Genomic DNA, 22235 nt, shown 5'->3' on the forward strand with positions numbered 1-22235 from the left:
AGGTTCCTCAAATACTTGCCATTTCCAGCGAGTGTGAAACTGCAGGTTTAACTTAAGCAAATAATTGTCAGGTAGAATTTTATCATACAGAAAGAGAAATTGAGAGACTATCCCAGTGATGGTGAACACTTTGATCTCTGGTTGTGAAAAATTTGGAAGTTATTTGGAAAATGCATTTCTTTATAAAATGTATTGGTTGTTCATTTTACCACGGGATAACTCTGGGAAACACGCACAAATACACACACACACAAACACACAAGTAAATAAGTTAATATCAGCAAATATTAGACTGTCTACTATTGACCTCACCCCTTTCCTAAGAGGTCTGTAGGGGGCGTGCATAAGCGCACCAACGTGCCTACCCTCCCCCTTGTTTCTTTTATTTTTCTTATACGTACCCATTTCATGTATTCATAACTATGTATATACTTATGCCTATTATCTTGTAAGCGATTGACAAATCAAAATAAAAAAATAAAATAAATGCTACAGTCCAATTACAGATAGAGAGGGCGAGAGCAGGGTATGGAGGGGTGGGAATCTGTTGCTAATTTTTTTTAATTATATAGTATTTATTAGTTTATAATATAACACACAAAGAGAACACAAAAGCGAATATTAGGGAAATTAGGAAAGGAAAAAGGGAAGTGAATAGTGGGGGAAAGGAAGGGAAAAAGAAAAAAAGGCATTGACTTCCAACTCCTTTGGTGCAGTAAAATAACACATTAAGATCTACCCTTAATTTTTTACTTTCTCATAATAATAGAAACTAGCCATTTCTATAACAACAAATCTGTTGTTAATTGATCAACCACCTCCACTGTGCTGCTCCCCCAATTGGGCCCCAAGCTAACTAGCAGAGCCAGATCTTTTAGGCTCTGACAAAAAGTCAGTAGGGTTGGGGCAGACTTCACAATGAGCGGCAAGATGTTCCAGAGGGCAGGTACAACAGCAGAGCAGACCCTTGATTAACTTGACTCTGCTGGCATGTAAACCCATCCCTCCCCAACAAAAGAAAACAATTCTCCATCTCCCCCTCCCCTATCTAGGTCACCCTGAACTGTGGCATTTGGCAGGCTGGGCCTGAAGTAAAGACCAGGTCTTGGCTTCAGCCCTCATGCCACCACTGCCATTCAAAAAGATCACCTGGCACTGTGAAGAATGCTGCAGCCCCAATACACCCCAGAATCTGCCATGCGCCGCTTATTTTCAGTCAGTGCTGTCTGACAGGCCCTTGTGGCCCACACCCAGGGTGGTACGAAACCTTCATTCATGAAACAGCTTCAGAGAATGGTCTCCTGCAGTCTCTAAAAACTGTGTGAAAGCAAATCCTGTTCTTGTGCAATGTTTGGGGGCTTTGGAGGTTACACGAGAGCATGACCCTCTTTATGTGACTTCCAGAGGGTTCAGAGGTTACACGGAGGCACACCCCATTCTTGTACAGCCTCCAAAAATTGCTTGAGAATGGGACATGTTTTCAAGAATAGTGGTTGCCAGGTGTTGCTAAATGCTGGGGTGTCACTCAAAACGTCATGCCGTGCCATCTTTGATACGTATGTCATAAGTTCATCATCACTAGACGATGCTGTAATTTTAGGAGAACCATTTTCATTTATTGTATGTTGGCCAAAAAAATCAGGATGAGAAGCCTGGTAGTATATTTCTTAACTAACACATTTTATTAAACATCCTAATTTTTTGTGTGAGCTGTTCACTTCAACAGATGCATATAGCAGCTACACTGATGGAGGATTTAAATTGGAGTGAGGTGTGGGGAAGGCCAAGTGCTTATGCAGATGTAGGTTACCAGTGAAACAGATTACAAGTACCTTATTAATTAACAATTATATTGTATTAAAATGGTATCAGGACTCAACACAAGGATCAAGTTATGTCAGAGCATTTTAACCGAGTGATTGCTTTGGAGAAACAGGACTTTAAAAACAACATTAAACCAGAAATTGCTGAAGTCACATCAAAAATAAACACATAAATATTACACATAGAATAGTCCAAAGCACACATTCTGGTGAGAGAAAAGTTCCCTGTGGATGAGCTCTATCATGAGTCTCGGAAGACTAAACCTCTGGTCGTGGTGACCCACCCAGATTGGATCCTGTCACATCAAAAAGTTTCAGGCATTCTCAGAAGTGACAACAAACATAATGGGTTTTTAATTTTGTCACAACTGTTGTGCTTGTATTTGTTTTGATAAGTGGTCCTGGAACAGGGGTGCCAAACTCGCGGCCCATGGGCCGGATGCGTCACGTGCTAGCCCTGCCCCCACCCGATTTAGTAAAGGGGGAAAAAAAGTCCTGATATGTCACATGACGACATCGTGACGTGGGTTTGACATCCCTGCCCTAGAATATTCCATTCTGGTATTATTAACAGATTAGACATATGGGGTACCCAATTCTCTCTTCAATTACTCCTATTTTGCTAAGTTCAGTAGATAGGCCTTCTGAACTTATGGTACTTCAGTCTACAATGCCCTATACTGCTTTTGAAAAATAGTTTACAGATTTATTAAAACAGTTCTGTGTTGCTTTTTGCAAGATTTTGATTGTGCTAGTTTCTTATAATTTTATATAGATTGAATTTTAGTATTACTGTTTTACAGAGTAAAACAAACTAGCCACAAACTTGCTGCTACTCCGTAAACAGAGTAGCAACCAGTTTGTCCTGATAGCAAATTAGAAGGCAGCAGATTAGAGTTTAGCCCCAATTTACTACCTATCTAATTGCTTGAAGCAGCTGCTTCATTTCATCTAATAACAAAACTGGCTTTCTTCCTGAATGCTAGTTCATTTTGTTATTTGACTCAAATTGTAAGTTCACTGTTTATGGGGGAGAAAAATAGAATAAATCTCAGAGGGAAGATTTTTACACTTAATTCCCAAGACCATTTGTAAAGAAAAAAAAATGAATAAATTCTCTTGGCTGTAGAGGCAATATTCATGTAAATCCATAACCTTACTTCTACTGACATTTTATGAATGCTAATTTATTTAATAGTTGTATTCTTGAATTTAGTTTTGAGGCTGCATGATTCTACAAATTTGCATTAATTTCAGCAGAGTAATAGTAAACAAATATAGTGCGTGCAATGGAAATATATACACACATTTTTGTTACAATCAGCACTAAGTTAGCATTGCAAATATAACTTATGTGTATCATTTCTTCTTTCCCAATTTCTAAAATGATAACCAAGATCCCTAAAGTCTATCAACTGAGCATGTATGCTCTTTTTAAAATACCGTAAACCAAGGAAGGATGCTATTTTGAGGTCCCTTCCACCAGTGGAACAATGGCAAATCCCTTAAAGTGATTAAAATCCCTAATCACAAATTCGCCAACATGATCACCAACATGACCGCCAACATCCGATGATGGATATGGCACAAGAAGAAGAATCACAAAATCAATATCTATGGAAGACTCACTAATTTTTTTTAAAACCAAGATTTTACTTAAATCAATAGAGATGTATATATTTCACCATGCCAAGAAAGATTCTGTAGTTCTGTAGTCGCTCCAAAAATACTTTCAGCCATAGATCTTTTATGTGGTTTTAAATAATTTTTGGATTTGGCTGACAGGTTATATAGTGAATTATCTCAGGCTTTGTCAGGAAATATTAAAGGTCTTTTGGCTTCTATCTACCTTTCTTTTAGGGACCGGTGGCTCTTTTCTCTTTGCTATCTGTACGGATCATAAGAATGACAAACCTCAGAGAAGCAGATTTGCGTGAGTATCTTTGAATTATCATTCCTCAGCCCCGTATCCTTCAGCTACTGTATGTTAGGCTGGAAATCCCTGGCTGCTAGCCAAGCTTGCTTGCAGGGGTGGGATGCTACCGGTTCTGCCCGGCTCTATAGAACCGGTAGCTCTGAGAAGCAGCAGACACCGAACCATGTCTGTGTTTGCTGCTGTTTGGCCCACCTGCCCGCCCGGGCTCTTACCTGTCCTTTATTTCCTGCTTTTTCAACCTCAGCTGCTTTGCGTGACACAGTTGAGATTGAAAAAGCAGGAAAAAAGAGGCTTTTCAAATGTTGCGCACCCATGCGCAGCGCTTTTCAGCTGTCTGGATGGCACAGCTTAAGGTTTTTTATACACTCACGCAGTGCATGTCAGGCGCACGTGTATGTAAAGAGTGCCTGCATGCGCAAAACATAGTCACCAAACTGGTAGTAACACCAATTGAATCCCACCGCTGCTCGCTTGGTAATCTGGGAGTTGTCCAATACATCTGGAAGCCTGGTATAAATCTTATGGATTGTTTTCGAAGTGCTGGTTTTATTAACTGGTCTCAAAAGTTGTAACAGCATCTATATGAAATATTACAGGTAATCCTCAACTTATAACAGTTCATTTAGTGACTGTTCAAAGTTACGATGACTCTGAAAGAAGTGACTCATGACTGTTTTTCACCCTTATGTAGCAGCGTCCCTATGATTACATGATCAAAATTGAGGTGCTTGGCAACTGGTTCATATTTATGAGGGTTGCAGTGTCTGGGGGGGGATGTCAAGTAATCCAGGGGTGGGATTCAAATTTTTTAACATCCGGTTCTGTGGGCGTGGCTTAGTTGGTAGGCATGGCTTGGTGGTCATGTGACCGGCTGGGTGTGGCCAACTCAATATCACTCACATCTCCTCGCCTGGCCTCTCATGACTGCGGGAATGCTGCAACACTCGTAAGTGTGAAAAATGATCATAAATCACTTTTTTCAGTGCCATTGTAACTTTGAATGGTCATTCCACACAAGCAAAGTACCAGCAAAGGAGGGTCAAAAAACTCCAGAGATGTTCCAGAGACAGGAAGTCTAGTCCTGCCAAGAATGTAATAAGGGTTAACGGAGAGGCAGTTTCTGTAAGCAACACCAGAATGTTTCCTTCCTGCCTTCCTTACAGGATTAGACCAGTAATTTCTTCTAACAACCGGTACTCCAAACTGCTTAGAATGTTAACAACCGGTTCTAGCGAATAGGTGCGAACTGGTAGAATCCCACCCCTGAAGTAATTCCCCTTTGTGACCTTTTGATAAGCAAAGTCAGTGGGGGATCCAGATTCATTTAACAATCATGTTATTAACTTAACAACTGCGGTGATTAATTTAACAACTGTGGCAAGAAAAACCGTAAAGCGGGGGCAAACTCGCTTAACAAATTTGTTCCTTAGCTACATAAATGTTGGGCTCAATTGTGATCATAACTCGAGGACTACCTGTATTTACAGGACGTCATTGGCAATAGTTACTGCTGCAAGAGCTGCAGAGATGTGATACTGTTCTCGTTGCCTTTACTGAAAAACTCGAATTTTTTGTTGTTGTTGCCGTCAATGATAAATAAAAAATGGAGATGTCCTTTCCCACTCATGTGTTTGGGACAAGGCTGGGAACAAAATCACAGGCTTTTGTCAGCTGCTGAACAGTGCCCCTGCATTTTTGAACACTGGGCCCTATCTAATAAAATGAAATTCAATGTAGAGAAAATTAAAGTCTTACACTTAGGCAAGAAAAACCAAAAGTACACATATAGAATGGGTGAAACCAGGCTCAATAGCAGTAACTGTGAGAGGGATCTTGGAGTCTTAGTGGACAACCAGCTAAATATGAGCCATCACTGTGTAGCAGCAGCCAAAAAAGCTAATGCAATCCTAAATTGCATTAACAGAGGGATACAATCGAGATCAAGTGAGGTACTAATACCACTCTATAAAGCCTTAGTCAGACCTCACCTAGAGTACTGCATCCAGTTTTGTTCACCACATTATAAAAAAGATGTTGAGACTCTAGAAAAAGTACAGAGAAGAGAAACCAGGATGATTAGGGGACTGGAGGCTAAAACATACAATAAACGATTACAAAAGAAGGACTAGGGGAGACATGATAGCAGTCTTCCAATATTTAGGGGCTGCCACAGAGAGGAAGGGGTCAAGGTTTTTTCTAAAGCGCCTGTAGGTCAGACAAGGAATAATGGATGGAAACTGAACAAGGAGAGATTTAACCTGGAAACAAGGAGACACTTTCTGACAGTGAGAACAATCAACCAATGGAACAGCTTGCCCTCAGAAGCTGTGGGAGCACCATCACTTGAGTCTTTCAAGAAGAGATTGGATTCCCATCTGTCACAAATGGTGTAGGGCAGGGGTCCCCAACCGCCGGTCCGCGGACCGATACCGGTCCGCGGAACAACTCTTACCAGGCTGCTGGTTGCTGGGCGCCGCCATCTTTTTGGTAAAAAGTAGCTTCCGGTGAGCTTTTCTGCAGAAAGCTCATCGAAGCACTTTTTCATCAAAAAGATGGCGGCGCAAAGCTCGGTGAGCTTTTCCGGTAGAAAGCCATTTCTACCTGAAAAAGCTCACCGAAGCGCTGGCGCCGCCATCTTTTTTTTGACGAAAAAGATGGCGGCGCCCAGTTGATGCTGGTACCGGGCCACGGCGCCCAGCTGATGCCGGTACCGGGCCGCGGCATCAAAAAGGTTGGGGATCCCTGGTGTAGGGTCTCCTGCTTGGGTAGGGGATTGGACTAGATGACCTACAAGGTCCCTTCCAACTCTGTTAATCTAATCTAATTAAAAGCCATGCAATTAAAAAAAACATTATGAACCCCTCCTTCCGTCTCAGACCAAGGCTTCTTTATACATTAAAACCAGTGCCTATAACTTATACTTCAGTCTGCTCTTCCCCTTCCAATTTATGCTTGTTTTTTTTTTCTTATGCCACTGATTTCTACAATTGCTTTATGGATTAAATCCTGTCCACAGCACAGATAATTAGACTAAGAAGTATGCAGTTGTACATCAGGTTATCTCTTCCTTCTGGGTAACTGCCAACTAATTAAGTGGAAAACATTGCTCCCTAGGTGGTAGAGTAGAGGGCAAACAGATGCTGTAAGAATGATGAAGCATTCCAAACAGTAATTTCTTAGCAGTTAACTTCCAGGCCCTTCCTCTGTTCCAGCAGTGAACAACAACGCACTTCATACTTGTGCCATTACTCCAGAAAATTTTATTCTATGGCGAGCTATACCAGTTGGTCAGAAGAACAGAATATAATACTGTAAGATTTACATAGAATATAGAAATAAAATTATTTCTTTGAAAACACAGCCTTCATATTATGGCCAAAGCAAATATCATTACAGGTAGTCCTCAGCTTATAACTGTTCATTTCGCGACCAAACTTACAACAGCAGTGAAAAAAAGTGTTTTATGACTGTTTTTCAACACTTATTATGACTGTTGCAGCATCCCCATGTGTTCAAAATTCAGATGCTTGGCAACTGACTCATATTTATGATGGTTGCAGTGTTCTGGGGTTCATGTCATCTCCATCTGTGACCTTCTGACAAGCAAAGTCAACGGGGAATCCAGATTCACCTAAGAACTACAGTGATTCACTTAACAAGAAAAGTTATAAAATGAGGCAAACTCATTTAACAAATGTCTCAGATAGCAAAAGAAATTTTGGGCTCGGTTGTGGTCATAAGTCAAGGACAACCTGTTTAAATAATGACATTCCTGCAAAGCTAGAATAGCCTTCCCTAATTTATTCCTCTTCAGATGTGTCAGGACTAGAATTCCTAGAAACACTTAGTTATCTTAAACTTTCAGATGTGTTTGAGCTGCAACTCCCAAAAGTCCCAGCCAGCACCTATGATGGTTGGGAATCTGGAAACTACCAGGTGACCATAAAAAGCATATTGTTTCCAGTGCACTTTACCTAATATCTACTTTGGAACCGTAATTGCAATTCTCTTAAAGTAAGAAGACTACATCTGCTTTTTAAAGATATTGTTGCCACTGTTGGTTTGTCATACAGTCTGTCGGATGCTCAAACTCAATTTGGCATTTTTGTTTGCCTATTGAGTCCTTCTCAAGGACCTTGCATAGGCAGAAGTGGATGTTTGATGGTGTTACAGATATTGTCATAGGATGTAAGCTATTCTAAGCAAAGCTGCCTTTTTCAATTGACTGATTGTGAATTTGTCAATGCTGATGGTATTCAAATGGTGCTGTAATAGCATCTATTACTATTGTTATTATTGTTGTTGCTGGTATAAGGAAAATAGGAGCAGCAAGGTGTATTAGGTATGTTCACCACCTTGAGTTATTTATAAAACATGATAAAGATGGGATAAATAAATATCCCAAACTAGCAGGTTATAGTGAGTCACTGTTTTCTTGTACCCAGATGAGCCAAGAGGAAGATCAAGGACAGCTTGAGCCTTTCTTCATGTTAATATAAAACCACCCCACTCCAAAACTGAGAGATTCACTTTATAATGAATAAAAAGATGAGATAAACACAAAAGGAAACCCAGGCATTTGTTATAGCATAAAAACTTTACACATTCCCTGAAAGGAAAAAAATAGCCTGGCTCTGTCCTTGATTGTAAAAAGTGATCACGATGCATAGCAGTCCTCATCCTTGAATTATTGCCTCTGCTTAAAGTGTGAACCCTAAATCAATTAGAATCCAACATGCTGACACAGCAAGAAATTACATTGTACAGATACTATAGTATGTGGGAGATATACAAGGCAATATGAATATTATATGAGCACATCCTTATATAATTCTTCCATACTGTTCAAATTTCAATTCTCCATATTTACATTTTTGTTGTTTTGAAACTTGCAGTAAGCCAAAGTGATTGTTATGTAAGTTTGAGATTGCCATCCTCTTCCTTCATCGCTGCACGGACAAAAACTATTTCAAATTGCACAAATCCAGTCTGGAATGAAACATTCTTCTTCAGGATTCAAAATATGGCAAAGGTGAGGAGCCAATAGCTATCTTTTCCAGTAGGATGCCCGTTTATGTTTACATTGGGGATAGGTGGGAATTTCATTCACACAATATATAAAACATTCTTAGTACTTCGGAAATTTTTTGAATCTTAGCATGGTGTGTGAACCTAGATACGTAGTATGATTATCTTGTGCTTTAATATATTATACTGGAAGGGTTAATTTAGTAACTACATTGAATGTGGTTTTGAATGCAGACTCTGAAACTATTCCTACAAAACTATTCCTACAAAAACATTATACTACTTTAACAATGATTAATAACATATTATCAACATATTTTAACAATAATTATGATTAACAATATCATAAGGCACTAAGAGATTAAGCAAGATTAATAAAATCATGTTCCTTTGAACTTTCTCCCTCAAGAGATCATTAAGATGAGCAAGGCCAACTCTGGTCCCAAACTAGGCCTGAACTCAGGCTATAAAGAGGCAAGGTAATTATGCCTTTTACTAACATTTAGAATTTCACACATTTCAAGTCTTGAGACCATGTTCCAAAATGGGCATCTATGACATTGTGATAGATAAGCCTCTAATCGTAAGAAGGGCTTTTTCAGTATTGGCCATATCACTGCCTCCTTTAAGACCAGAAAATTAACTTTATCCACATGTTTGTCACACTTGAGATCTATCCAATAGCCCCCACCCCTATCTTTAATATCAGGTATCTAATGGATGGGTGAGGGGCCAAAGGACAGAAGGTTTTATTTTCAGGCCCTCTAATTTCTTTTCTTCCAAATAACCAACCTTTTATTTCATCCCTTACCTCTTGATTTAGAGAATTATTATTATTAATTTTTCACAATGGGGCCAGTCTCCTGCCTTCACACAAATATTTAATGCATATTTAATAGAAGGGGAATTCATAAATAATTCCACAGAGAGACATGAACAACCATACATCATGGGTTATGAATTGAAACAGAGGTTCGACTCTCACTGCAGCTCTGAGCAGAGGTACCTCACTTTGGGAAATGATCTCGTCTCACCTGAAAGTGTCTACCAGCAGCCCACAAACATCTTCCTCAAAAAACAAAGTAGTGTATTCCTCACACCCACATAGTGCCTCAAAGGGAAAATTCCTTTTCAAGGCTTCCTTTGGGTATAGTTGTTGTTGCTCACACTAGACTGCTTTAAATGCAATTCGGTTGAAAAAGCCAATAGCTGGGCAGTAGGAACCTTCAGGCTGAACCTCCAACTGCTTTAGGATGCTGGTAAATGTATTTTTTTTTTAGTATTTATTTGATTTGTCAATCGCTTACAAGATACAGATAAGAATAAATATAGTTTAGAATACATGAGATAGATACTTATAAGAAAAATAAAAATAAACGATAGGACAGGGATGGTAGGCACGATTGGTGCGCTTATGCATGCCCCCTACAGGCCTCTTAGGAAGGGGGTGAGGTCAATAGTAGACAGTCTAAGGTTAAAGTTTTTGGGGTTTGGGGAAGAAACCACAGAGTCAGGTAGAGTATTCCAAATATTGACCACTCTGTTGCTGAAGTCGTATTTTCTGCAGTCAAGTTTGGTTCGGTTAACCTTGAGTTTGTATCTATTGTGTGCTCTTGTATTGTTATGATTGAAGCTGAAGTAGTCATTTGCAGGTAGGACATTGCAATGTATGATTTTATATACTATACTTAGATCGGACCGAAGGTGGCGTAGTTCTAGGTTTTCTAGGTCTAGAATTTCAAGTCTGGTGGCATAAGGTATTCTACAACGAGTAGAGGAGTGGAGAACTCTTTTTGTGAAATATTTCTGGACTTTTTCAGTTGTGTTAATATCAGATACATGATATGGGTTCCAAACTGATGAGCTGTATTCAAGTATAGGTCTAGCGAAAGTTTTATATGCTTGAGTTAGTAGTGTGATATTACCGGAGAAGAAGCTACGTAGGATTAGGTTAACAACTCTTAATGCCTTTTTGGCTATGTAGTTACAGTGGGCTCTAGCACTTAGATCATTAGAGATGAGTACTCCAAGGTCCTTGACAAAGTTTGGATCCTCAACAAGGTCTTGATTATTTAGCTTGTATTTTATTTTCTGATTTTTTTTTTTTGCCAATATGTAAGACAGAGCATTTATTTGTTGAGATTTGAAGTTGCCATTTGATTCTCTTCCTCTTCCTCCAAATAAACCTGATTGCCATCAAAGCAGTAGGATGGGAAAGGAGTATCTAATAAACTACCAGTTAGGCAAATATTTCTCATGTGCCCTTAGGTCTCTTTACTGTTGGAAGAATTCTTGTTATTTGTCTGGGCTGGCTGACTCAAAGATGTTGGTTTTACCCTAAATGCTAATTTGCTGAGAAGAAAACCTATACTGTAGTGGCTAAAGAAACCCCCAGCCCAAGCCCCCAACTGCTTTAGAGTACCAGCAGCTTAAACTTGGACTATAATAATTTAATTGGATAACTCTGAAGTGTTGATGTCTTTGTTTCCTCTGATACCCATGTTTTAACAGCCTAATATAGAAGATGCTCAAAATATTGAGGCTGATGGTTATAAAGTTGTGTTTTAACTAAAAATTGCAGCTATCTTTTTTCTGGCTTGGGTGAAATTCTTACACCCAATAGAGGCGCTCCTCATTTAGTGAGTGCAATTGGGACTGGCAGCTGAGTTGTTAAGTAAAGCAGCTGCTAAGCAAAAATCTTGACCTCAACTCCAAACAGCTGGGTGAACCCAAATGGTGGAGAAGGTTTCCAGAATTCAAATAATGAAAGAAGAGACTAAAGGGCAAATCTTAAAGCTCTTTTACCTGATTTTCCCACTATTTGAAATGCTCATCTGGGCATTAGGATAATTAGCAAGAGAATTAATGTTTGCATTTACATTTATTGGAGACAAGTAAGTAGACACACAATGGAGAATACCAATGGTGGGATTCAATTTTTTTTTACTACCAGTTCTGTGGGCATGGCTTGGTGGGCATGGCAGGGGAAGGATACTCTAAAGTCTCCATTCCCACCCCATTCCCGGGAAAGGATACTGTAAAATCTCTATTCTCTCCCCATCCCAATAACCTGCTTTCCAGCTCCATTCTCCTGTGTGAGCAACAAAAGAAGACCCAGCCGATCAGCTGGAACAGAAGAGGCAGAGAATAGATGGGGGCGGGGCCTGTCAGAGGTGGTATTCTGAACTACTCAAAATTTCCACTACTGGTTCTCTAGAACTGGTCAGAACCCGCTGAATACCACCCCTGGAGAATACGTATGGAAAGGAATATGCTAGTGCGTGCTGTTTGCCTAACATGCTACCAGCCCTGAGCTGCCAGCTACTTGAGAGACAGACAAAAACCAAAGAGGTGAAAATGATTAAAGTCTTGTCAAGTTGCAGAACAAGCCGCAGCTGCCAGTCAGCTAGTTAAGTTTACAGAGCTTAACTTGATAACTTGCTGTTAGGTATAACATTGATACCAAATATGGTTTGGGTGAATAAATATATAAAACTTAGATATCATGGTTTAAGTGCTTATCACTTTAAGCACAATGCTGCAGGCAATTAGCCGATTAAGGGTGCGGTTAGAAGTTACAATATAAGGAAGCATTAGAAGCTAGAAAACTTACTGCGACTAACTGTGTCTTACTGTGACTAACTGTGAATCCTGTCTGCTACTGTTTGCTGATTTACTGCGTAATTCTACTGTTCTACTGTTTGAACTTCTTGCTGAATATCCAGCGTTTGTTCCTCTGGAGAGAGGCACCGGAGGAGGAGAAGATATCTTTATCGGCTGATAAAGATATTGCAAGGACTCTTAACTTGGACTATACTAGTGAGTCTTACTGGATGGAAATACTGTGAATGACTTAATGGACTGAATGACAATGCTTTAAACTCTAAATGGATTAAAAACTATTTAAACTACAAACAGTGTTTGTGTTCAGTGTGTGTATACTCTGGGGCCCTTCCACTCTCGTTTGGCTGCCTGGCTTGACTACTGCTGCAATACTCTGCTAGGGTTAATCCCCAAACACTAACATTGGTTATGGGCCCAGCAGCATAGTCTAACTAACCAGGATATAGCAGAGAGAGTTGGTGTGAGTTGCACATTACTGTAAAAACAAACTGTTTTAATTAGTTTAAAATAGTCAAAATATCTGAAGAGTAATGGCACAAGTAAATTTGTCACAACTGTCCATGATATCCAGGCTGGACGGAACAAACTATGTTTCATGGTCAATGAAATGTAGTTTACTTCTACGTAAAGAAGGTTTGTGGGACATTATAGCAAACCCACCAGATGTGAGTAGCTGGGATCCTGCTGATGATGATGATAACGAAAAGTTACAAGACTTTAAACTGAAGAATGAGCAGGCTTTATGCATCATAGGACTGACTCTCTGTGATCAGCAGCTTGTCCATATTCGTGGAGAAGAAAATGCTGCAAACTGCTGGGAGAACCTCAGGAAGATTTATGTTCGGGACAGTGTAGGAGCACATATAAATCTTACACGGAAGCTTTTACGAACGCATCTTCAGAGGAATGGAGATATGTTAGTTCATTTAAACTGTATGAAGAGCATTTTTCAAGATTTGCAAGAAAAAGAGCTTATATTTAATGAACTGCAACAAGTCTACATAATATTATCTTCATTAGATCAAAGCTATGATGACTATGTGACTTCGTTAGAGGTATTGCCAAAAGAAAGCCTCTCATTAACCGAGATTACAGGCAGGCTACTAGAAGAAGCCAGAAGAAGGCGTGAGCGTGACGAGCTGAGAGAAGATAAGAAAGAAGAGAAATTATCTTCAAAGCTTGAAAGAAACCAGCTTAGTAAAGTACAGCACCCGGAAGAAGAGAATTTATCTTCAACGGCATACACAATTAAAAAGTGTTTTAATTGTGGAGGCAGAGGACATTTGGCAAGATTCTGCAAAAAGAGAAAAAGCCAGAATATAAAAAAGCCAAAGAAAGCATTTGAACTAGCCACGTTTAGCAACTCTGATGTGAAGAATGATCTATGGGTGGTTGACAGTGGCGCATCCCACTGCATCACAAGAGATAAGACAAAATTTATAAAAATGTCTAAAAGCTCTCAACATATATCTCTTGCTAACGGCTGGAATCTTAAAGCGAAAGGTGAAGGTCTTGCACATTGTCCGTGCATAAACCAGGATATAAAAATGTTGTATGTACCGCAACTAAAGTTTAATTTGCTTTCAGTAAGGGTATTAGATAAATTAGGTTATGTAATTACTTTTAAGGATAATAATTGCATAATTGAAAAAGATAACAAAAGGGTAACTGCAGCTTTAAATGGAACATTATATGTCTTAGATAATAGTAAGAAAGGGGAGGCACAAACTGTATTTAACAATATAAAGCCTCATGATGAATGTATCCATTTATTGCATAGGCGTTTGGGGCATGTAAATTTTAAAATGCTAAAACGTACAGTTGAGTTATCTGAAGGAATCAGGTTAAAACCTTGTGATAAATATTTGCGTTGTAATGTTTGCTGTGAAGATAAGAGCAAAGTATTGCCTGCAAATAGGCTAAATGGTTTCAAAACAAAAGAACCTTTAGAAGTGGTATTTGCAGACATCATAGGTCCAAAGAAACCCAGTATGGGGGTGCTAGATATATACTGAGCATTATGGACCATTATTCTAGATATGGGTTTTGCTATTTAATGAAAAGCAAAACTGAAACATATCAACATTTTTTCAATTGGCTTAGGTTTGCTGAAAGAAAGTCTAAACGACAACTGATAACCCTGGTGACGGATAATGGTATGGAATTTATTAATAACAAATTCCAGAACAGACTTAAGATAGCTGGAATAGAGCATAAGAAGTCTGCTCCATACAGGCCAGAACATAACGCTTTTATTGAAAGAAGAGGCCAAACACTACAGGCAATGGTTAGAACAATGTTAAATGATTCTGGGTTACCTGATTATTTGTGGGGGAGGCTACAATGTGTGCTAATAACATATTGAACAACGTTGTTAATACAACAACAGGTGAAATACCATTCACCAGGTGGCATGGCAGGAAACCTGACCTAAGTTACCTGCACATTTGGTGCACCAGCATGGGTGCATATTCCTGCACAACTCAGAAAAAAAGGGCAACATAGAGCTAAAAGATTTTTCTTCGTTGGTTATCAGGCAAACCATAGGGCATATAGATTTTGGGAGAAAGGCACATCTAAAGTGTTATGTAGTGCTAGTGCCCAATTTCTAGAACATGAAGGATGGGAGAAATTAGAACAGGATGCCAATAAAGATGTAATTATTGAATCCTATAGAAATCCCATTAGTTATCCCTGTAACTTTAAAAATAAAGTAAAGAGACAAATACAGGATGAAATAGTGCCCATAAAGGAAGAAACAGATTCAATAGCTGAACAGGATGAGGAAGATGAACAGGTAGTAGTTCAACAAAGTCCTCCTGTAAGCCCTGTAATTCCCAGAAGAACTACACGTGTATCTAGACCGCCTGATAGGTACCAGGCTAACACAGTGTGCCAGATTAATCAAGTTCCTAATTCTGTAGAAGAAATTAAAAAGTATCATACTAAGGAAAAAGAAAGATGGTATGCAGCAATGAATAAGGAACTGAATTCATTAAGAGATATGAAAGTGTATGAGAATGCCAAATTACCTGTAGGTAAGAAATCCATTGGCTGCAAATGGATTTTTAAGGTAAAAACAGATAAAGATGGTAATTTAATCCATAAGGCAAGGTTAGTAGCCCAAGGTTTTAGGCAGAATGCCAATGACTACGATGAGGTGTTTGCACCTAGTCTTAAGGCAGCAACCTTGAGGGCAGCTTTAGTGTGGGCAGCTAGTAAAAACTATATAGTTAACCATCTAGATGTGGAAACTGCTTACTTGCACGCCCCATTAAAACATACTATTTATATGAAAAACCTGTTGGTATTAAAAGTGAAAATAAGGATAATAATGATTGTTGGTTGTTAAAGAAAAGCATCTATGGTCTTAAACAATCAGGCTATGAATGGAACCAGTATATTGTAAAGGAACTAAACAATATAGGATTTAAAGCTGGTTTACCGATCCATGTTTGTTTAAGAGGGAGACAAATGGGAAAGTATCATTATTATTACTATTCACAGATGACATTGCATTGATTACTGAAACTAATGATGAAGCAAATAAAATAATAGCATCATTAGGAAAGAGAATAAAGATCAAGCAATTAGGGGAGATAAAGAAGTATCTCGGTTTGAATATAAAGAAAACACGGAAAGGTTTTAAGATATCTCAGGAAGATAAGATAAGCAAATTGCTAAAAGATTACAAGATGGAGCTTTGTAAGCCGGCTAAGACTCCAATGAGTCAGGAGTTTAGCAACACTGATGAACAAAGCCCGGAGTTTGATAAGGTGATTTATCAATCTTTAATTGGTAGTTTGAGTTATATTAGTAATTGGTCTAGACCAGATATATCGTACTGCGTGAATCAGTTGGCTAGATTCAATTCTGCACCATGTGAAAGACACTGGATTGCAGCTAAGAGGATATTAAGATATCTAAAAAGACAATGAATTATTCATTGTATTTAGAACCAAAGGGTGATTTAATTCTGAGTGCTTATGCAGATGCTAGCTTTGCATCAGAAAGAGACACTAGAAAGTCGACTTCAGGAACAGCCATAATGCTGGGTAAGACATTAATAGGCTGGAAGTCAATAAGACAACAGCATATAAGTTTGTCTACTATGGAGGCAGAAATTCTCCTGTTTATCACTGTTATGTACAGAATTAATAATGTATAAACAAATGTTAATTGATATAGGTATAACTATGGATTATCCTATAATTATACATGAAGATAATCAGGCAGCAATTCAAATGGCCACAAATATTGCAGTAAAAACAAGGAGCAAACATACAGATCTAAGATACCTAAACGTGAGACAATCTGTAAGAAGTAAGATGATTCAGCTAGAGTACTGTATGTCGGAGGACAATTTAGCCGATAATTTTACTAAAGCCCAAGGTGCCAGTAAGCACCAGGAGAGTTGTGAAAAATATGGGGTTAGATTGTAAAGGTATTATATATTTATTTCACCCAAAAGGGGAGTATGTTAGGTATAACATTGATACCAAATATGGTTTGGGTGAATAAATATATAAAACTTAGATATCATGGTTTAAGTGCTTATCACTTTAAGCACAATGCTGCAGGCAATTAGCCGATTAAGAGTGCGGTTAGAAGTTACAATATAAGGAAGCATTAGAAGCTAGAAAACTTACTGCGACTAACTGTGTCTTACTGTGACTAACTGTGAATCCTGTCTGCTACTGTTTGCTGATTTACTGCGTAATTCTACTGTTCTACTGTTTGAACTTCTTGCTGAATATCCAGCGTTTGTTCCTCTGGAGAGAGGCACCGGAGGAGGAGAAGATATCTTTATCGGCTGATAAAGATATTGCAAGGACTCTTAACTTGGACTATACTAGTGAGTCTTACTGGATGGAAATACTGTGAATGACTTAATGGACTGAATGACAATGCTTTAAACTCTAAATGGATTAAAACTATTTAAACTACAAACAGTGTTTGTGTTCAGTGTGTGTATACTCTGGGGCCCTTCCACTCTCGTTTGGCTGCCTGGCTTGACTACTGCTGCAATACTCTGCTAGGGGTTAATCCCCAAACACTAACACTTGCAGTTGATGCCTTTGTGCTGCACAGAAAAGGAGCTCAGGAAGATATTGTTTGTTTAGGCAAAATCTCCACTTTGCAAGAAGTGTTCTTCAAAGCCATTGCTAAATGAAGGTTACCAGTGGTTAAGTGCTGGTTGATGGTCTGGTCTTTTGCCAGAGCTCTGAGTCACTTTGCAATTGAACATTATTTCAATGCCTTAAACAGAAGCTATTATTTCACCTCAATGTCATAGTCTATTATAATCAAGATGATGATGATGATATCTATTTAGCTGAGTCTGATTCTTGGCGATTCTATGGGCCAGGTCTCTCCACATCTCCTGATCTTGCATTATTTGAGATTTTCTATGCTCTGTCCGGTGTCAGCTTTGATAGTGCCCAGCCACTGTATTCTTTGATGGCCTGGTTTTCTTCTCCTGCTAACTCTTCCAAACATAATTGCTTTCTCCAGTGATTATAGTCAAGAAAGAAGGGCAAATTTTTGACCCAACAGAAATCTACTTTGCTCAGAAATGTATAATGATTGAAGTAGAAATCCTAAGCAATCTGGTCTCATTTAGTGTTAGTAGATCGGGAGGATCTGGAATATCCATCAAGGTTGCCCATTGTCATCAGTCCCTATAGATATTTTCTTTGGTGCCTGCCAGACTCTGTGTCCATAAAGTGCTAACTTTTAGTATCACCATTTCCAGTAATGAGAGAGAGAGACAAGACCTAGAGAGGTCAGTTCTTGCTTGCTTCCATGTGATATTAACCCTCTAGGTGTGAAATTACCAGGAGACAGCTGAACAATAAGAAAGAGCTTTATTAATGAGCTTTTGCAAAAGGGACCTCCATGCTCATATAAGCATAGCACAGAAGACATCTTTCCATAGGAATACATGGTGTTTAAAACCTCCAGCCTTGGTCACTGCCCCTTTAACTTCATTGGTTAATTTCTGGGTGGACCCTGGCCTCTTCCCAGAAACTCCATCCCATCTGTTTATTCATTTCCTGTAATTTTCATCCTCCTGGAACATCCAACTTATTAATTTAATATGACAACTGGACAACTTGATCTGCCAACTATCTTTCTAGGACCTGCCAGCTATTTGTCTTGACCGGAATGTGCAAAACATTTATAATCTTGTTATTGTAATACAGAGAACTTCTTACACAATGTCTTACTTAACATCTCATTAGAGCTTCTTAGGTTAAATAAGGACTAAATATGGTGTCACCATTGCTCTGTCTTTTACAGGAATAATTCTTACTTCTCACAATCCCCCCTTTTCTGTTTTACCCTTATAAAGGGTAAACTATTAATTATTTCTGTAAACGATCACCTAATTCCCTTACCATAATTCTCACCTCCTGTTGGCTTAACCTTTTCCCTTCTCTGCCTTTGGCTTGGTTACTTGATAACAGTATTTACAACAATTGCTACATATAGGCATATATTGAATACAGATGCAATATATGAATCCCATAATAACAATAGCAATGATACAAATGAATAAATCTTTCAGCCATGTAAAATTTGGTCACCAAGAAGTTAACAGATTCCATAACCTCTTTAATGTAGTTGAATCTTCAACAGTTACTATATGTGTAGTAATATTATGTAAAGCCTTTATTCTGGATTCTATAAATTGTGATCTGTCTGAAATATTAGATTTCCAAATTTCTCCCACCTCATTGGCCATAGCTGTTATAGCTGATGATGTTGCATTAATACTTTTTGATAAGGCACATGCTAGATGGCCAGTTGTATAGTATTATAATAGGTAGCTCCCCAGGAAAATATTTCTAAAAGCCCTGCTTGTACTTAAGATAATATCATCACAATATCATTACAATCTGTAGAATATGCCTCACAAATGCAGATCTCTTTCCCCTATACACTTATTTGTTTTAATTAATTGGGCCATTGACTTATAGGTCATTGTATTGGTTGATGTGGGTATATTATAGATGTCTCTGTCACTTTAGGTTTAGATTATTCCTCATTTTCATGTACATGTTCGTCTCCTGTGTCTGCTGTATCATCTGATATATCTTCACTAAAAAATCCACCACCTAGTGTTTATCATTTCATAATATAACTCCATTTGCTGGTTCATATTCTTAGAGTGTGCTATTGCCGTGCCTATTGTCAAGTGTCCTATTGTACAGGGTCCCCTTACTGCATTAGCAAGTATAAATGCATAAGCATATAACCACAAAACAACAGTCCTCTAGGTAGATATAACACTTGTCCTATTGCATCTACCTCTTCTACCTTAGTACAAGTAAACACATCTTCCGTAGCTACAGGAATCAGGATTATATATACCCTTTTCTTGTTATTGCTCTGGTTGCTTATACTTCACACAATCATAAGCTTCGACTGAGTACTTCTTAATTCAATATGTGGTAACAATAGCCCTTCCTCCAAGATTCCAAACTTCATATAGGAAGGTGAATAATTTTCATAAAGCTCAGCACATTGATTATACAAAGATTCTATCGTCTTGATACATCTCTGTGTCTGGTGACTACATCATATGTGCAATTACACCTCAAGGAATTTATCTAATACTATTCCTTGAGGTGTAATTGCCTCAAGGTGGATCTAATACAGATCCCAGCCTTAACTATGGCTTCAATTAGTGTCAGTGGTGTTTGCACCTGGTAATACTCACTGTTGGGTTCAGTATGAAAACATAGCTGCTGCCATGTCATAGGATAACTAGACAATACATCAAAAGTTTCAATTCTTATCCTCCACAAGATAACAACCACTATCAGTATTAATTTCATATTCAATGGATCAGGACCCCTCCCACCTTATATGTGTTACATCCACTCCTTCTTCTTCTTCCTTCTGGTACCACAGACATTGTCTACACCAGTCTACTGTTAGCTCTGGAAGAGTGGGCGCAAGGAACGGAGACGAGACATCGAATAGTGACTCAACTCTTTAATAGTGACTTCAGAACAGAGCAAATTGCTAAGGCAGCAGCAGCTCTTTTATAGAGCTGGCTGCTGTCACAACAACCAATGATTTGAGTTTACCGCTCTAAAAAGCGTCCAATTGGAGGCGACCCGCTGCCAGCCAATCAGATCAGTCAGAAATGACCAATCACGATTCGCTATTCGCGGGCCAATCAGAAGTGCAGGATTACGAGCCTGCTGTGGAAGTAAAACTATTAGGATTTTAAACGAACGCGTTTGCTTAGTTCGTAACACCCCTCCCCCCTAGGTTCCGTCTGAGGGGTGGGGTGATGTATTCTCGCAAATAGGCAGGTCGTTTCACCTGTCTGCTTGATTTGCGCTGTTCCACCGGCTTCGGTCCTGGTTCTGGTTCCGGTGGGCTGTTTGCTGAGCTGGGTGGTGAAGACGGTCCCCCTGCTCCGTTGGATGACTCGGGGCTGTCATCTCCACTTCCGTCAATGTTGTCATTCGGGTTCCTTGGACTTGCTTCTATGGCGGTGCTGCTTTGCAGCGAGGCAATCACCCGGCTTGGTCCTCCATCGGAAGGTGAGTATCCCATGGTTGGTTGTGCAGTCTGCTGAGTTTCAATTATTGGATTGTCTGCTATTTCTTTTTCGGCCCCCTCGATTTCCCTTTCCCCCCTGGTTTGAGAGTCAGAGGTTGAGCTGGGGTAGGTGCCAGTCTGGAGTGAAGCTGGTCTATGTGGCGCTTCCATAACTTCCCATCAACAGTTTGTAAGCGGTAGGATCTGGGGCCCGTGAGTTGAGTTATGGTAGCGGGGACCCACAATGGGTCACCTGATAAGTTTTTTGCAAAGACCAAGTCGCCTACCTTGAAAGCACGACACTTGCTGCTGGACCCCAAGGGCTTTTCTGGCGTGTAGGTAGGGTGTAGGCGATCAAGGTGTGAGCGAAGTTTCCGGCCCATCAGGAGTTCAGCCGGGGTTCTGTTTGTGGTGCTGTGTGGGGTGATGTGTTGGAGGAGAAGCATTCTGGTTACTTTGTCATCAATGTCCCCATGTTCCATCTTGTGTAAGGTCTTCTTTATGAATTGGACCATTCGCTCAGCCCTGCCGTTGGCTGCAGGATGAGCCGGCGATGTTAAAGCATGGCGGATGCCCCGGTCTGCTAGGTACTGTTCAAATGCCAGGGCAGTGAACTGGGGGCCATTATCTGAGACTAAAACGTCCGGCAACCCGTGTGTAGCAAATAGTCTATTCAATTTTTTAATGACTGCTTCTGTGGTGGTGCTTTTCATTTTGTGGACTTCGAGCCAGTTGGAATAGGCATCCACTGTTATAAGAAAAGTGTGCCCTTTGGTGGGTCCCGCAAAATCGATGTGGATACGGGACCAGGGACCACGAGGTGCTTCCCACTCAGTTGGAGTTGCCTTTGGTGGGGCAGCACGAATTTCCTGGCACTTGTTGCATATGGCCACCCAGGCTTCTATCTGCTTATCTATACCTGGCCACCACGCGTAGCTTCGTGCTAGTGCCTTCATTCGCACGATGCCTGGATGACCATCGTGCAACAGTTTTAAGACCTTATGTTGTAGCTTCTCAGGGATGACGACTCTGTCTCCCCACAGAATGCAGCCCTTTTGAGAGAACAGTTCAGTCTGTCAGTTTTTGAAAGGCACAAAGGTGTCGTTGGGTTCGTTTTCAGGCCAACCTCGTTCCACCCAGGTGAGGACTCGTGCCAAAACAAGATCCTTCTTTGTTTCTGTGGCGATGTCTCTGGCAGTCAGTGGTGGTGAAGGAAGAGTTTCAATTTGGAGTGCAGTTAGGGTTGGAGCTGGATCATCTAT

The sequence above is a fragment of the Notechis scutatus genome, chromosome 1, assembly GCF_049901735.1.
Source record: "Notechis scutatus isolate UNSWTSFEM ecotype Mainland chromosome 1, rNotScu1.2, whole genome shotgun sequence".
Taxonomy (NCBI): domain Eukaryota; kingdom Metazoa; phylum Chordata; class Lepidosauria; order Squamata; family Elapidae; genus Notechis; species Notechis scutatus.